This window comes from Miscanthus floridulus, chromosome 5, assembly GCF_019320115.1.
Source record: "Miscanthus floridulus cultivar M001 chromosome 5, ASM1932011v1, whole genome shotgun sequence".
Taxonomy (NCBI): Eukaryota; Viridiplantae; Streptophyta; class Magnoliopsida; order Poales; family Poaceae; genus Miscanthus; species Miscanthus floridulus.
Window position 1 is genome coordinate 92,494,361 of NC_089584.1, and position 19,053 is coordinate 92,513,413.

General features: G+C 44.9%; 2 pseudogenes; both read left to right on the forward strand.

Moving 5' to 3' along the window:
• The first annotated feature begins 448 nt into the window (after window positions 1-448).
• Window positions 449-14,411, forward strand: LOC136454933 (GDSL esterase/lipase At1g28600-like; annotated as a pseudogene).
• A 2,675-nt stretch (window positions 14,412-17,086) lies between these two features.
• Window positions 17,087-18,267, forward strand: LOC136454934 (uncharacterized; annotated as a pseudogene).
• The last annotated feature ends 786 nt before the right edge of the window (window positions 18,268-19,053 follow it).

The window sequence follows — 19,053 nt, forward strand, 5'->3', positions numbered from 1 at the left end:
CTAATGGAGCTAAAAAGAACAATTGCACTGACAAGAATCAACTGCCAACTATCACTTCTGAGGCTTGGCCTCGATCCATACTCGCGAGCTTGGCCCCGAGTTAACTGACAACTGCCAATGAGACCTCAGAAACATTGACTCGCTGCACGTTAGAATAGATCGGATATGAATAATTACAATATATCTAGAGATACAAAACTCTAAGAAGTAAGCAATAGATACGAAATTGGAAATGAGGGCTTGCTAACTGATGAACTAGTGAATCGATGAGAAGAGGAACGAATCAGGAAACCACCGGATCGACAATGCGAGGCTAGGGTTGCAATGCATTGTGGATCGGTAGTGCAATGTGGTGAATCGGCCATGGAGAGGCGATGTGGGCACTGGCGCGTGCTGGTGAGGTGAGGCTCAGTGGTGCTTGGTCATAGTGGCGCTGGAGCAGGGCATGATGGCGGTGCTGGCGGAGGGCACGGCGATGCTAGAGCAGGGCACGGCGGTGGTGCTGGCGCAGGACACGGCGATGCAGGGAAGGCATAGGGGCGGATGGTGCGGGCACAAGTACGGGGCGAGGTCACAACGGCGCGGGCATAGGAGCAAGGCGGTGCGGCGAGCTGTGGAGGCGCGGCTGGGGTTTGCTCAGCGATGTCAGCGTGGGCAAGCGGCGGATAAGGCCTTAGGTCAACCGGTGATTTGATTATATGGTGCCCCCCGATGGAATAGAAAAGGAAACAGATGAGAGTTTGAATCCTGCACAATTTCTACTGACCGAACGCTCCAGTGGCAATGACTAGACATTGTCACCCAGAGTCCGGTTGACTTTAGAGAGGTCCAAAACCCCTAGAATCATGACTAGACACGTCCGATCACCACTGACCGGACATAGCCAGAGTCCAGTCCAACTTGTCTCCTTCATCTTCGCTCGATCGGACGCAGGAATGCCTTCTAACCGGACGCTGGACAATAGAGTCCGGTCACTCTTTCGCAGCAAGGTTCACCTCCTGTGAACTGACCAGACACTGGACTTCAGAGTCCGGTGCAGCGTTCAGTCACTCTTTTCCAGCAAATCTTCAAAGTCCTTTGTGCTGCCTATTCCCAATCAAGTCTCAACTTCAATAAGATCCAAATAAACACCAATTGGGACTTATGTGAGTGACCTCTCTCAAACCCTCAAATTTTTCAAATTATTTTACCTTAGGCTATAATTCTTTTTAAGAAAATAGGCAATAAGAGGGCAATTGAAGAGAAACAACATTCATGCATATGCAATGCAATACTTGAAAGTAAATCTAGTTGCTTGTCAAGTTAGATCCAAAGTTAAGCTTCTTCACTCGCTTTTCAGCGGTTATCTTAACCATGTTAGACAAGCCCTATATGCATTACCAAAAATTAAACATGTTGTATATTACAATACAATGCAAGGGACAACACAAGCTCATTTTCTAGTGAAGTTGCAAAATCAAGAACATTGAGCTCATTCCGCAATCAACAAAAAGTCACCTCATCTAGCGGTTTAGTGAAGATATCCGCCAATTGATACTCGGTCCTTACACCTTCTAATGAAATATCATTCTTTGCAACATGATCTCTAAGAAAGTGATGGCGGATATATATGTGCTTGGTGCAAGAGTGTTGAACCGGATTATTTGCAAGTTTTACCGCACTTTCATTGTCGCACAAAAGAGGTACTTTTTCTAGAACTACACCATAGTCTAGCAAAGTTTATTTCATATAAAGAATTTGTGCACAACAAGCACCCGCGGCAATGTATTCCACTTCGGCGGTGGACAAAGCCACACTATTTTGTTTCTTGGAGGACCAAGACACAAGTGATCTACCAAGCAAATGGCACCCTCCGGATGTGCTTTTTCTATCAACTTTGCAACCGGCATAATCCAAATCGGAATAGCCAACTAATTCAAATATAGCTCCTTTGGGATACCAAAGGCCAATGCTTGGTGTGTGCTTAAGATACCTAAGGATTCCTTTAACAGAACTCAAAGTCCTTAGGATTAGCTTGAAATCTAGCACACATACACACACTAAACATGATATCGGGCCTAGATGCGGTTAAATATAACAAGCTACTAATCATAGAGCGGTAGAGAGTTTGATCAACCGTGTTACCTCCCTCATCTAGGTCGAGATGTCCATTAGTTGGCATTGGTGTCTTGATTGGCTTACATTCATCCATTTTGAATCTCTTGAGTAGATCATGTATATATTTCTCTTGAGAGATGAAAAATCCCTTCTCTCATTTGCTTGACTTGAAAACCAAGAAAGAATGTAAGCTCTCCAATCATTGACATCTCAAACTCCTTCGACATCAATTAACCAAACTCTTTGCAAGAATCTTCATTTGATAATCCAAAGATGATATCATCAACATACACTTGACAAATGAAGATATGTCCATCAAGCTTCTTGGTGAATAGTATGGTGTTGACCTTCCCAATGGTGAAGCCCTTCTCAATGAGGAAGTCATGAAGGCACTCATACCAAGCTCTTGGGGCTTGCTTAAGCCCATATAATGCCTTGGACAACCTATAAATATGATTATGATATCTAGGGTCTTCAAACCTAGAAGGTTGATCAACATAGACTAGTTCATTAATAAAGTCATTTAAAAATGCACTTTTCACATCCATTTGATATAGTTTCATTTCATGATGTGATGCATATGCAAGTAGGATACAAATGGCTTCTAGTCTTGCAACCGGTGCAAAGGTCTCTCCAAAATCCAACCCTTCAACTTGAGAGAACCCCTTTGCAACTAGTCTTGCCTTGTTCCTCACAACAATGTCTTGATCATCTTGCTTGTTGTGGAACACCCACTTTGTCCCAATGACTCTTGCACCTTGTGATCGCTCTTCAAGAGTCCAAACTTCATTGCGTGTGAAGTTGTTCAACTCTTCATGCATGGCGTTTATCCAATCCGGATCTTGAAGAGCTTCTTCTACCTTAGTAGGCTCAAAGCAAGAGACAAAAGAGTGATGTTTAATAAACGAAGAAAGTTTTTGAGATCGAGTCATTACTCCCTTTGATGGACTCTCTATGATGAGATCTTGTGGATGAGCTTGTAGTAGAGGTAAATTTCTTCTATCAACCACTTGAGGGGGAGGTTGTGGAGCATCAACATCATGTGCTTATGTCACCATTTGCTCATGGGTGACATGAGTGTCTTTATTTTCTACTCTCCCATCTTTATCACCATCTTGTGGCACATTTGATGAAGAAGGTGGATTGATCACTTGTACATTATCTTTATCATCATTAGGCTTGATGTCTCCAACCAGAATATTCTTCATGGCCTCCCTCAATGGTTCATCACCTACATCATCAAGATTCTCATGTGCTCCTTAGGAGCCGTTAGATTCACCAAATTCCACATCATATGTTTCTTCAACCAAGCCGGTGGCATGATTAAATACTCTATATGCTTTGGACTTTGATGAGTAACCAACAAGAAAACCAATATCACGCCTTTGAAACTTCTCTAGGTGTTGCCGCTTCTTGTAGATGTAGCATTTGCAACCAAACACCCTAAAAAGGAGACGTCCGACTTCTTCCCATTGAGCACCTCATAAGGTATCTTGCTAAGAAACTTTTAAAGAAATAAGCGGTTGGATGCATAGCAAGTGGTGTTGATAGCTTCCGCCCATAGAGCTTCGAGAGTGTTGTACTCATCAAGCATTATTCTTACAAGAGTGATCAATGTTCGGTTCTTTCTCTCAACTACACCATTTTGTTGAGGAGTATATGTTGTAGAGACCTCATGCTTGATCCCAACTTCATCACAATAGGCTTCAATATTTGTGTTGTCAAACTCTTTCCCATTGCCGCTTCTAATCTTCTTGAGCTTCACTTCAAACTCATTTTGTGCTCTCTTGGCAAACTTCTTGAAGCATGATGCAACTTCGGATTTATCATGAAAGAAGAATACCCATGTGTATCTTGAATAGTCATCAGCAATCACAAGACAATAAAGATTTCCTCCAAAACTCTTGTATGTTGTTGGTCCAAATAAGTCCATGTGAAGGAGTTCTAGCACTCTTGTGGTTGACATAAAAGCTTTTGTTGGATAAGTATTTGCAACTTGCTTGCCGGCTTGACATGCTCTACAAAGCTTGTCCTTCTCAAACTTCACATCCTTCAACCCCCTCACCAAGTCATTCTGAATTAGCTTCTTGAGTGAGCTCATCCCAACATGAGCAAGTCTTCTATGCCATAGCCACCCAAGTGTTGTTTTGGTGAATAGGCAAATCTTCAAATTAGCATCTTCGAAGGTGAAGTCCACTAGATATAGGTTGTTGTATCTAAATCCCTTGAATATCACTTGATCATCATCTTTCTTGGATACAACCACTTTCTTCTCGGTAAATAGGCATTGAAAGCCAAGATCACACAATTGTCCAACGGATAGCAAGTTGAAGCTCAACGAAGCAACATATAGCACATTTGAGATTGAATGATCATTTGATATTGCTACTTTGTCCAATCCTTTAACTTTGCCCTTTGAATTATCTCCAAATGTGATTCTTTCTTGTCCATCTACTTCTTCATCTAGTGAGGTGAACATACGAGGATCACCGGTCATATACTCATATGTTGTGTGCAACCACTATCAATTACCCAATGACTTCCACCAGTCTTGTAGTTCACCTACACACAAGAGATCAAGCTTTAGGAACCCAAACTTGTTGAGGGCCCTTCACCTTCTCAACAAGTGACTTTGCTACCCATATTTTCTTAAGCCTATTCTTGTTGGGAGGTCCTAAGAACATAACTTTTATCTTTCCACTAGAATCCTTTCTAAGCATGTAATGAGCATTGAAAGGGAAAGGTCTAGCATGCTTGGGCAAAGGTTGTGGTGGTGGAGTTTGGCACTCAAGGGCAAAGTGGCCTTCTTGTCCACACTCAAAACATCTCTTTGGCTTTGGCTTTGACTTGTGTTGTTGTTGTTAAGCTTGAGCCTTCTTATCTTGGTTTGCCAAGTACCCAATGCCACTTCTATCCATGTCCATGACGGTGTTCATTAGTAGCTCACTTTGAAGATGCTTGCCTCTTGTGAACTTGCTCAATCCAATCTTGACATGCTCTTTCTCCAACTTGAGCTTCTTGTTCTCTTCCTTGAGTGCATCATTATTTTTCTCTTCCTTGAGTTTCTTGTTCTCTTCTTTGAGCTTCTCATTCTCAAGAATCAAGTCACCATCATGATCAAGAGTTTCTAGCACAATAGTGTTGTGGTTTTTGATCTCTTCAAGATCTTTCTTGACCTTTTCATTATCGTTCTTGAGCTTAACATACTCATCATAATTATCGGTCTCAACCACTTGCTTGCCCTTGCTACTAGAACTTTGCTCAATGCTCTCAATGATCAAATCATCACATGATGTAGCTATATCAATCTTAATAACATCGTTAGTAGCATCATGTGGCTTATTGGATAAAAATTCTTGAGCAATGACAAGATTATCATGATTAATCTTAAGATTGGTATATTCATCTTTTAGAATATTATGGCTAGTGATGAGCTCATTGTGTATCCTCTCAAGTTTATCATGTTTATCTTTAAGCTCTTTCTTAGAAGATTTGAGCTTCTTGAGTTTGGATGACATAGCATCATTTGCTTCTCTAAGCTCAACACTAGCCTTTTTGGCTATATCACATTTAGTTAAAAGAGAATCATTCTTAGCTTCTCGCTTGTCATTCTTAGCTCTAGTCTTTCTAATGATCTTAGTACATTGATTTAGCAATTTAACAAGATCATCATATGAAGGTGTTTCATATTCATCATCATCACTATCACTATCACTATCATCATTATTAGCATGATCATCACCACTACTATCATCATCATTTGATACCTTGCGTTCACCTTTGCCATAAGGCATAGGTGTGTAGAGGATGATGGAGATGGTGTCGGTGAAGATGATGAAGAGTCAATCACAATGGCGGCCACCTTCTCATTATCACTATCATCATCAGATGAGCAACTTGATGAATCAATGTTCATGAGCCAATCACCGACGATGTATGCCTTCCCATTCTTCTTCGTCTTGTGGAAGTCCTTCTTCTTGTATGGCTTATTCTTCTTCTTCTTCTCATCTTCATTTTCATTGCTTGAGTCATCTTTGTTGCCCTTGTACTTGTTCTTATACTTGTCTTTCTTGGGCTTAGTGCATTGATGTGCTAGATGACCAAGCTCTCCACAATTGTAGCAATCCATCTCCAAGAGTGGCTTCCTTCTTGTGCTAGTGAAGAACTTCTTGTTCTTGCCATCAAACTTGATGCCACTCTTGTTAAGCTTCTTTAGCATCTTGGCTGTTCTTCTCACCATGAGAGCAAGACTTGCATCATCAATTTCATCATCACTTGAGCTCTCATACTCAAGCCTTGCTTTACCCTTCTCTTGGCTAGCTTTGAATGCTAAGTCCTTGTCTTTCTTCTTAGTAGAGGATGAGTCATCTTGTGGTGTGATGTGCATGTACATCTCATGAGCATTGATCTTTCTCAAGATTTATGTTGGTGTAGCTATGGAAAGATCACCTTGATAAAGCACGGTCACAATATGCCCATATTTGTCAATAGGGAGGACACTCAAGATTTTTCTTACAACGTCGGATGGTTGCATTTGAGTAAATCCAAGCCCATTGACTTTCTCTACAAGAACATTCAAGTGTGAGTACATTTTATTAGCACTCCCTTTAGGAAGCATCTCAAATGAATTTAGCTTTTTCATGACAAGATGATAGCGTCCTCACGCTCGCTCTTTGTTCCCTCATAGAGTGCACAAATATCTGACCATAGTGCATGGGCGTCTTTGTGGTTCCTCGTCTGATTAAATACATCTTTGCAAAGGCCTCTAAAGATGGTGTTTCTAGCCTTTGTATTCCATTTTTCGTAATTGACCTCATCGCCTTGTAGGTGTGTGGCATCCTGAGGTTTTGGGAAACCTTGTGAGGCGGCTCTAAGTATCCCAACATCTAGAGCTTCTAAATACGCCTCCATGCGGATTTTCCAATAAGGAAAATCACCCCCCTCAAAGATAGAAGGAGGTCCATCCCCATGCGACATCTTTCTCTAGGCGGTTAAGCCTAAATATATGAGCATCAGTCTCTGATACCAATTAAAAGGATCAAGATGCCCAAGAGGGGGGTGAATTGGGCTAATTCTAAATTTCTTTGCAATAATTAAACCCTACGGTTAGCCCACTTCACCCCTTGTGCTTAGAAAGTGTTTCTAATGTTCTACCGCACAAAAAGTCTTGCTACCTAAGTTCTAATCCTACTCTAGCATGGCAATTCTATGAATGTAAAGACAAGAATTGAATTGCTCAAAGTAAAGAGAGAAGGAGGAACGCGGCGATGTTTTGCCGAGGTGTCGGAGAGTCGTCGCTCCCCACTAGTCCTCATTGGAGCACCCGTGTAAGGGTGTAGCTCTCCCTTGATCCGCGCAAGGATCAAGTGCTCTCTATGGGTTGATTCTTTGACACTCCATCGCGGTGAATCACCCACAACCGCTCACAATTTGAGTTGGATCATCCACAAGCTCCGTCGAATGATCACCAAGCTTCCAATCACCACCAAGCCATCTAGGTGATGTCGATCACCAAGAGTAACAAGCATGAACTCTCACTTGACCATGACAAGCCTAATGAGAATGGTGGATGCACACTTTGCTACTCTTGCTTTTACTAATGAGTTCTCACTCTTGGATTCTCAAATCTCAGTCACCTCACTAGGACCTTGCTCTTCTTGGCTCTCTCAAGGGTGTTTCTCAGCTGTTGGAATGAGCAAAAGTACCATCTCACACGAATAGAGGAAGTATTTATACACCCGTTAAAAACGAACCGTTATGTGCCTTGCGGGGTGACCGGACGCTCTGGTCAAATTGATCGGACGCTCCGGTCAGTTCACCCCGAAACCCAGTGTTTAAGTTGTCACCAGACGCTGGATAGCGTCTGGTCAGCACCGATCGGAGGCGTCCGGTCATGATTTTTCCTCTCTGAAACCTTACTGGAGTCGACCGGACGCTGGCACCCAGCGTCCGGTCGCACCAGACGAATTCACCTTGATCAAATGAACTGACCGGACTCTGCGTCAGCATCCGGTCACAGCGGAACTAGCATCCGGTCAGTATTTGACCCTCCATTCACTTCTAACTCGCAATCATATGTGAATGAAGTTTGCTCCAATTGATCTAAGGGCTTTTTAGGAGCTACCTAGTTCTAGATTTGATAAGTGTGCACTACACCTAACCCACTAGACTCATCTAGATCAAGCTACCCGTCCATACCCCCTTAATAGTACGGCCAAAGAAAAAATAAAGTCCTAAACTACTCTAAGTGTCACTTCAACTCCAAACGACACTTAGAACTAGTCCATCCTTAACCTTGTCGTCCATTCTTTGAAACCGAAACGATTTCCATCGTAGGGGCATGACAACTATGATTGCCCAATCAATTGTCATTACTGTGATCTAATTTAATTGCATCTGCAAAACACACGCTAGTCACAATAATCACGTATTGGTATTAATACCGAAACCCAACTAGGGGCCTAGATGCTTTCAGAACCTCCGAATGACTGAACCGGCAGATCATGACATGAAATCACCACAGGCGTCTCGCTCTTGACGGGGACGTCGCATATCACTGAACCTTAACCATCATGTTGCTATATATAGAAGAATCTATGGATGACGACTAATATTGCATCATACCGGCATGAGCCTATTCATTGGTGTTTAGTGGTTTTTATGGAGCTGCACAGCTTGAGTTTAAAGAAAAAATTCTGACCAGGAGTTAGTTCTGGCGTGCAGGAAAGTCGGTGGAGACTTTAATATTATCAGAAATCCATATGAAAAAAATATGATAAGTTTGACGCCCTTTTTATTTAATGCCATTATAGATGGCTTGGATCTAAGAGAGATCAAACTGTCAGGAAGAAAATTTACTTGGGCCAACTCTAAAAGTGTACCAACTTATGAAAAGTTAGATAGGGTGCTTGCCAGCATGGAGCTGGAGCAAAAATTTTCCCTTGTCACTGTTGATGCATTGAATAGGGAAATTTCGGATCACACCCCCCTTACTTCTAAGCACTTGTGAGATGGTACACATGCGCAACAAACTCTCAGGATGAAGGGGTTTCTCACTAATCTGGTGTAAATGGATTGAGGAGGTGGTTGACAGAGGAAGCGTGGGGATTAAGGTGAACGAGGAAATTTGTCGTATTTTTTCAGCCTAATAATTTTGTAAAAAGCAATAGCAGAGATAACGAAAGTGTAGTTGAAACTATGCATAAACCTTCCACACAAAAAGTAACTCCTGCTAAATTGGTGAAGAAGTTTGCATTGAAGATATTCACAATAGAGTTAGCTCATGAGTTTGGCACTTCCCTGCAAACCTTCTTATATTTCTCCCCATTTCCCACAAAAGAATAAAGTCCATCCCACCTCCAGGAAATGTTCGTCGCAGAGAATCTAGCACCATTTCACTGAAAACGACTCCGCACATGCCGTTTAGCTCAGGAGACTAGCAAACTGACAACTGCAAGAGCTGCCGATTTCATTAGCACCCACTCGCACACACACATCGCGGTGTTAACCTCTTTGCGCGGACAGAAAGGCGAGGGAAAGTGCTAGAGGTCCATGGGGTACCAATCTCATGGACGACAGCAGAATCCGCGTCACGCATTCAGCCGAACAGGGCCCAGCGGTTCCATGTACGCACGACTCATGCGGTCTTTTCATGCGAGCGACGTGGGGTGGACGCTCTCGGCGCTGCATGATATGTTCTGTTGGCTCATGGTCATGGACATCGTGCTGGTAAAAATGAAGACGAGATGACTCGTAGTATTGTGCGAATGCACAGGAAGTCAGGAAGGTTCAGAAAGAAGTTCAGGCAGTGTGGATTCACAGGCATCGCTCTCTTTTTATGTACGGCACAGAAGCACACTGCTGTATCTTCAGCTACCCGGCTACCTTGTTGACTAGGGCAGTTCCTCCTCTAAAGTTTACTTTCTATCCCATCGAATGTTTGGACATATGCATAGAGTATTAAATATATATTAAAAAATAATTAATTACACAATTGTGACTAATTTGCGAGACGAATCTTTTAAGCCTAATTAATCCATGATTTGACAATGTGTCGCTACAGTAACACATGTGCTAATGACAGATTAATTAGGCTTAATAGATTCGTCTCGCTGATTACTGACGGATTCTGTAATTTGTTTTTTATTAATATCCGAACACCTCATACGACACCTCATATGACATCCGATGTGACACCCCGAAACTTTACGCACTAAATTTAAACCAGGCCTAGATTGTGTCCTCGGAATGCTTGGACGACTACCTGGCATCCATGCCCCCAATTTATGGTGTGTGGAGCTCGCCACAGATACTTCTCTGTTGTAATATATGGGTCTATTTGGCACGAGCTGTTGTGAGCTGTTTTATTTACCAAACACTTATTTCCAAAACAGTTTCATGAATGAAGCTATTTTTCTTCTTCTCTCACAAAGAGATGAGTTGAGATAAAGCTGAAAAAAATAGCTTATCCTAGCTCTCTCCTCTATTTCTCTCTTTCATCTATGAATGAAGTTGTTGGTGAAGCTATTTTGCCAAATAATTTTTCCAAAATAGCTTAGTTTTACCTATCATAAAGCTATTTTTTAATAAAACAACTTTACCAATAAAGTTGAGCTGTACCCAACAGGACCTATATATCCATCAGCTCCCTCTCTGCGTCTGCTGCTTGCTTCAGACACTTGACACTCACTGGCAACTAGCAAGTGCCTCCTCACCATGACCATGAGGCTGCTGCTGCCGGGGGACCATCGCTCCTCCTCGCTGGCGGCGTGGTGGTCTCTGTCGCTCCTGGCTGTCATCGGAAAGCAGCGGCTCGCCGGTGCTCGGCTGCTACAACGCGCATCTTCAGCTTCGGCGACTCGCTGACAGACACGGGCAACTACGTCCACCTGACGGCCAGCAGCCACAGCCCCTACGGCGCGCCGCCGTACGGGAGGACGTTCTTCGGCAAACCTACTGGCCGTGCCAGCGACGGACGCCTCGTCATCGACTTCATCGGTGAGCAATCTGCCTTCGTTTGACTCTTGATTGACTGTTTTCTTGTCATAGGGTCTGTTCGCTCGTGGATTATAATCTGGAACAGTATTTTTCTCTCACATCAAATCCGTCAGCAGTAAATAATCAACGATCGTTTACGACGAAACGAATATGCTGATAATTATTAGTATACGGGTTTTCTCTGCCTTGTTCAAAAGATACGTCAGTATCAACCCCAAAATTGACATCCTGTTATTTTTCAGTAAAGCAAAATGATGGGTGACCTTTACGGATTGCCTCAATGTGCACGGGTTTCTACTTTCTAATCATGAAAGAAATAGAATGGATGCCTGAACTCATTGATGGTGCGCTCAAATGAACATAACTGGTGGCATTGAGCATAACCCCATACAAGTAAACTCCATTGCAGTGTTCTTTCGCCCTTTATTGGTAATCATGTGATTGACTGGCTTCTGAATTTGGTCCATAACTCCACACTCACGTGGGTTAAAAGTAGCGTTCTTCCGTGGCAAAGACTGTTACAACTGACAAAGCTAGGCACCTAGCAACATAACAGGCAGTACATAGTACAGACTGGTTGTGCCCTGTGTGGCTGTTTATTGGTAACGGGAAAAGTAGATAGAAAGCTTAATGATTAGCTTGATCTTGATTTGATTATCCATCTAATATTTATGAACTAGAACCCCAGAACGACGTGGTTTTGTCTGAGTGCCAGTTCAGTTTGCTTTTGGTGAAGAGAGTGTGTGGGCGCTGGTTGCACCTTAATTAAGCTTGCGCGAGCGAGTCCTGTCCTGTCCTGCCCAGGTACAAGAGTCGTAAAATGTGTGCGCTTGCGTCGGTACTCAGTAGTAGTACAGCTGCGCGCTTTAAATTAGGATTAGCGGCATCCATGGTCCCTTAAACTGTGCGTGTTTATGAGCGTCGATCTATGCACATTGATAGTCCCCTGAAAGGTGTTGCGTTGCAGGGTTTGCAACATGCAAATCATTGGCCCATGCTTTCCTAGACATTCCCAAAATTGGCAGCAGCAACAGCACCAGGTGAAGGCTACAGTTTACCTGCCTTTACTTCTTAGACTATCTCCAGCGGGCACCAAAACCTAAAATAGGTAGCAAGAGACCTAAAATTAGCCTCCAACAGAGTATCTATACGGGAGATCTATTTTGGGTTGCCTGAGAGGCACAACCCAAATATGGACATCCTTTCTTCTGAAAACACATTTGTAAAAAGGATTCTCTTTTGGGTCTTGTTGTTGGAGAAGATGCCGAATAGCTATTGAACCTTTTGCCTGTAGCGCTACCTAGAGATCGAACGAGTCTTATATTTTGGGTGTTAAGGGTGTTGTTGTTGGAGATAGTCTAATAGTTCGTGCGACGCGCATTTTGAAGCGCCTAGTAGTCACGGAAAGCAAAATTTGTATCTTGTAAAGCAAGCCATGCACGCATGATCGTCTCCACGCCATGCATGTACATACAGACAGTAATAACTAACTGGTGGTGCGAACGCACGCATTTGCTTGGGCTCCAATGCAATGCAGCGGAAGAGTTCGGGCTGGCGAAGGTGACGGCGATCCAGGCGGGCACGGCGCCCGGTGACTTCCAGAGCGGCGCCAACTTCGCCATCATCTCGGCCACCGCCAACAACGGCTCCTTCTTCGCGGGCAACGGCATGGACATCAGGCCCTTCTCGCTGGACACGCAGATGCTCTGGTTCAGGACCCACATCCCCGAGCTCGTGCAGGCGGCGCAGCAGAACGGCAGCAGTGCCGGCGGCGGCGGCGTGGGCGCGCTGCTGAGCGGCGCGCTGGTGGCGCTGGGCGAGATCGGAGGGAACGACTACAACTTCGCCTTCTCGCGGGGGGTGCCGCGGGACGAGGTGCGCCGGTTCGTGCCGGCCGTGGTGGACAAGCTGGCGGGCGCCATGGAGGAGCTTATCGCCATGGGGGCGCGCGCGTTCGTGGTGCCCGGGAACCTGCCCTTCGGCTGCACGCCGCTGTACCTGCAGCGGTTCGGCGTCAACGGCGGGTGGTGGGACTACGACCCCGGGACGGGCTGCCTCGCCTGGTTCAACCGCTTCGCACAGTACCACAACCGGGTGCTTGCCGCCCGCCTCGACAAGCTCCGCCGCCTGCACCCGGACGTCACCATCGTCTACGCCGACTGGTACGAGGCCACGATGAGCATCTTCCAGGCGCCCGGGAAGCTAGGTACGTGACGCCGGCCGTACACAACACCTACTACTCATGTGTAAAACTCCGCGCGCTGCCGTGCTGCCCACCATAGGCATAGGCCATGCTGCGTCGAGCGACGTCCATGGCGACGCCGCACCAAACAGCGAGGCACCTCTTGTCGGATGGCTTAGCAAGTATTGCCCCTTTGCATTGGAAGCATGGTCGGACGACAAAGCGCAGCGAGTCTTCCTTCCACAGGGTGATAGAGGCAGTTATGGCTAAAAGGCTATGCGCGTACATCGCCCGGGCCCGGCACCAGTTGTGGTTGTGTGGCCACCAGCCGCATGAGCCAGCATACGCCAAGGCCATCATGGGTTCACGTGCAGCAAATGGCCCGTCGCGACCAGCTGGGCACTGCCTATGGTTTTTGGGCCTGGTACAGATCTTAACTTGGCTAGTATTATCCAAAGTGTCAGCCCAGGATAACTAACTGGTGGCTTAGCTTTCTTCTAAGGCCCGTAACTCCACACTGACCAATAGCTGACCAAGTGGTTGCCTACTTGCAGGGTTCACAAACGCTCTGCGGACTTGCTGCGGGAACCAGACCGTGCCGTGTGGCATGCCCGGGTGCTCCGTCTGCAAGGACCCGTCCACGTACGGGTCTTGGGACGGGACGCACCCGACGGAGGCGGTGTACAAGGTGATCGCCGACGGGGTGCTGCACGGGCCGTACGCGTCCCCTGTTTCTCTCGCCGAGACTTGCCCTCCCACCACATGAGAACATCAATCAGACAATCAGCCTGATCTGCTTGGATGGTCGTCCTCTGATGATCCTTAGAAGATTCATAATTATCAGCTTTAGAGTGGTAACATCTGAATCACACTTGTGAATGCTTAAGGACGGTACAATAGCTCAGTTGGTGGCGTGAATCCTCACAATTCCCTCCAACCTGATATGTTCCCTGCCATGTCAATAGTATACACATGCATGAAGCACTGAAGTGACAATGCAACTGGGTTTGTATAAACAACAACAACCATACAGGAGCCATGTCAATAGTATACACATGAAGCACTGAATTGACAATGCAATTGGCTTTGTACAAAACAACAACAACCATTCAGGAGCATGCCAATTATATACACATGAAGCATTGAAGTGACAGTGCAATTGTGTCGTCGTTTCGAACCGCCGACTAGTAAATTTGTGTTTACGCGTTTGGCCCGGATGGTGTGCTCGGAGGATACAAGGGTTTATACTGGTTCGGACGAAATGTCCCTATGTCCAGTTTGAGGCTGCTCGTGTTACCGGCACTTATTTATAGTAGGGGTTACAAATAGGCGATAGAGGGAGAAGGTCCCAAGTCTCTGATGGAAGGATCGAATGGAGCTAAGTCTAGTTGAACTCTCCCACCCCCGGTGGGACGTCCTTCTCCCCCTTTTATAGGGGAAGGGGAAGGCGCAGGTTACACGAGAGAGAGAGAGAGAGAGAGAGAGAGAGAGAGAGAGAGAGAGAGAGAGAGAGAGAGAGAGAGAAGCGAGGAGGAAGAAGGCCGCTGGGGTTGTGGCGCCCTTCATCTCCTTTATGTGGGTCCTGCTGGTCCTGCAGATGATGACAGGGATGGCTTCACGTTGCGACCCTATTCATCACTGGCACCATACGCGAACGTCGTCAACCGGTCGTGGCACTCCATTCCGTCCCGGCTGGCGGCATGGTTAGCAGATACCCCCGTCGGAAGTCGTATGGGGATTAGGTAGCATAGCGCCGGCACGTCCGACACTGTTGGTGATGTGAGTCCTCAGGTATGGCCCGTCGTGGCCGCGGGTCACGTCAAGACGCGCCTACTCCCGTTCTAGTATCAGAAGTTTGACCTTGGGTTCGTACTCTTAGACCTGTAGTGGTTGGGAGCGGTACGGACCCCCATCGGGTGAGGTGGAATCCCCCTTCAAGGAGTCTGGCGAGGCGAAGTCCACGCCCGAGGGGTCAGACGAGACAAAGCACGCACCCTCAGGGTCAGGTGTGACGGAGCCCGCGCCCTCAGGGTCTGGCGAGACGGAGCACGCGCCCTCGGGTTCGAGCGAGACGGGACCCATGCCCTCAGGGTCAGGCGTGACAGAGCCCGTGTCCTCGGGGTCGGGCGACACGGAGCCCGTACCTTCGGGGTCGGACGAGACCAAAATACGCTCTTGACCATCCGAGCGAGTTAGCGTTCATGACCATCAGCTTCCTTCTTCCAGGTATCCCTAATACTGATACCCGACAGTAACCCCCAAGCCTGCGGAGGAGTAGGATACTCTTTCAAAGGCTTTTTCAGACAGAATGATTCTAAGGGTCTTGATCTCCCTTTGCGGGCCACGTTTGGACTCTTCGAGGGCATGCCGGTGCGGGATTCGGGGGGTCGGAAAAGATCTCTCTTGATTCCAATCCCTCCTTAGGATCCGATCGATCCGCCATTGTCATGCGACCGCGTATTCGATCTCCTTGCGAGTCCAACTTTCCCCGAACCCCCCGCGCATAGCAAGGGTCCGGTTGAGGGGTTAGCTCGTCTTGTGGTCGTCCTCCCTCAAATGTTTTTTTTTTCAATAAAATGGAGCGGCTGAGCCGTGCCATGTTTTCCTTGATGGACGAATCATGGTGCTCGGTGAGCTGTTAACGAGCTATTTTGAGTGGGGCCCTGGCTTCCTGTTTGTGGGGGTTCGGCATGGGTCAGCTGGTGACCGACTCCTGATTCTCACTACAGGAAGACCGAGCATCAGTGATAAAATGTGGTGGCGAAATCTTGATTTGTCACTGATTCCCATGTTATTAGTGACCAAACTAATTTTCATCATTATTGCATCGATTATTTGTGGCAAACTACTATATCGCCATAGGATGCACCTTCGGTGGCAAATTTAGTGATGAAACATTAATTTGTCACTAATAAATAGGTTAATTGTGACTAAATATTTATTTCCTCACAGTTTTGCCATTTATCAGTGACAAAATATTATATCACCACACGGTTCAAGGTCAGTGAGAAAATGTTGTGCCAAAATTGTATTTTGCCACTATTTTCCATCTTAATTGTGACTAAACCATTTTCCCCACTATTAGTACGTTTATCTGTGACAAAATTTTGCATCGCCACATGGTACCTGATTTACTGAGAATTTTTTGTGGCAAAATATTCTTTTGTCACTTGTTACCAAGTTAATTGTGAGCAAATAAATTTTCTTGTTATATAATATTTATATTAGTGATAAAAACTTGTGTTCCATGTGATAAATAATTAGTGGTAAATATTGTATTATCATGGGTCCCACTTATCAGTCAAACTCCACCTTATTTTCTTCGTTTTTTTTGAAACAATATATTCTTCCGTTTTCTGCAGCTGCAATTACTGGACGGAGCATCTCCGGCCGCCCCCAAGCTCAAAGCTCCGCCAAGCGCCGACGAGCTCGCCCATAGTCGCCGGTCGTCGATGCCCTTGCCCATGGCTCCACCAAAGCTCGCACGTGCAACGCTTAGCAAGCTCGCCCACGGCCGCAGCCTCCTATCTCGACGAGTGTCTCCGGCTGCCCCCAGCTCGATGCTCTTGCTCCGTGCCGATGAGCTCGCCCATGGTCTCCGGCCATCCCTGCTCCCACCCGGATCCACCGAATCTCGCCTCGCACTCGACGAGCTCACCCACGGTCACCGCCGCCAATCTCGACGAGCTCGCAAAAAGGTCGGATTCGCTGCGTCCCTGGCCAGCCCGCTTAGGCGTTAATGATACATTTATGCAATTTGTAAACAAGAAAAAGAGCAATCAAAACTCTATCAATAGAGGAAAGCAAGAGATGGGGTCCAAAGTAGGAACTAGATCAATTGCTCAAATCGCTTATGATCTAGTGAGGAAAAAAGTTACTAGGCAGATTTTTTTTCTACTACACATCGTTCTGAATTAGTGAATATATGCTTTTGTTATTCCAATGCAGCGAGACCCAAAAACTGGTGAATGGCCTACTGCTATGCAAATTTGGAGGGCTACATATCAAAAAGCTGATGGGATATGGTCCATTCCAACGGGTGAAGAAATAATGGTATGACCATATTACTTCCCTTTCTGATGGCATCTTTGGGTTTCACATTTGTCAATCTGTATCCTACCTTTTGAACTAGGATTAGGTGGAAGTGGTGTGTTTTTTGTATGAAAAAGTATGGTAGTAGAATTATGTATGACTCTTTCATGGTTATTATCTCTGCAATGTAGTCTATGTATTGTTCATTTAATGAGTTGAGAAGTCTAGGCACTACAACATATTTGCAATATCTCTAATCATGAACAATATCGTTTTATTAAGCTGTTTGTAAATTTCATATATTATTTAATTTGTCTGCAATTTTCAATTATTAGATGACATGTTTGTAGATTTTTTTGAACAGTAGCAACTCTGAGAACATTTGGATGTTACACTATCCTATAGCTAATTTGTGCTCATACCTATGATTCGTTACATGAATGCTTTTGCCTGCTGTGTAGTATATGGGTTCTTAATTAGTTTGTTTTGCATGCTTTGCATACCAAATTACATGAAGCTGCTGGGATACATCAAGAAAAGATTTCTTCTGCGCCCGTGCCAATAATGGAGCACTTCGCACTAGTTCTTGGTCGAAAGCCAAACCATTCACGTGGTGTTGCATTCGTGTTGTAAACCGAGTGGCTGAGGAAAGAATCAGATTGCAGGCGCAAATTGAGGCTTCTGAACAGCGTGAAGCTGCAACTCGAGCACCTGCAGATGCTACTGAGCAACGTGCTAAGGCTGCTGAGCAATGAGCACAAGCTTTGGAAGGCCAAGTTTCCACGGTGGTCGAAACAAATGCACAACTACAAGAAGAGCAGTAACCCCAATGTGATGAGCTGAGTTCTTTGCGTCAAGCACAGAGTGGAAAAGTTGCTCGCCTAGTGAGAGAACAACTTGATCATCAAATGGTTGAATTAATTGCACGCATCGGTGCCTCGCAGCCTCCAGCATCTTAGAGTTTAAACACTTTAGTTGAATAATTATTGTGAGACTTTAAAGTAGTGTCAAGAGAGTTATTTTGAGGTTTGAGTGTTCTTAGTTTTATGTAATGCTTGAATGTCAAATTTGAATTATTGAAATAAATATTATTGGTGCATATTTGAAATAATCATATTGCTATAATGTACATTTGTTGAGCTATTTTTGTCACTACAACAAGGATAATAATGATAACTTGGTTGCCACAACATCTAATGTGTTTCACACAATTGAAACTTATCTTGTGACAAAACTTGTCCTGACTAATATTTTCTAACAAATGCTATGCTTTTTTGTGATGAAACTATTGATACATTTTGTCTTGTCAGTTCTCAAAAAAGATAATTTTTTTGTGACAAAGGTTTTGCCACTGTTGTTTACATGTGAGGATGAGTTTGCATCACAAATGAAAAGTATTTGTGTTAACAAGTTACCACTTTTTCCCATACATATTGTGGTAAACAATTAGACACAATTATAATTTAATAGTGAGAACAAGCATCGGCATGACAAACTCAAGTAATGGCGAAACTTCTGTCACTAATATGTAGTCTTTAGTGACCACAAAATTTGTCACTTTTACAATGGTAATTGTGACAATTATATTGTCATAGATTTTGTATAGTTGTGGCAACTATTATCACCACTAAAAACATTATGAGTGGTTGCCACTAATGCATATGTTTTCATGACAACGAATGAGCCACAAATGGTCCCGTTACTAGTGGTCGTACAATTTGTCACTAATGAGTATGGTCATTTGT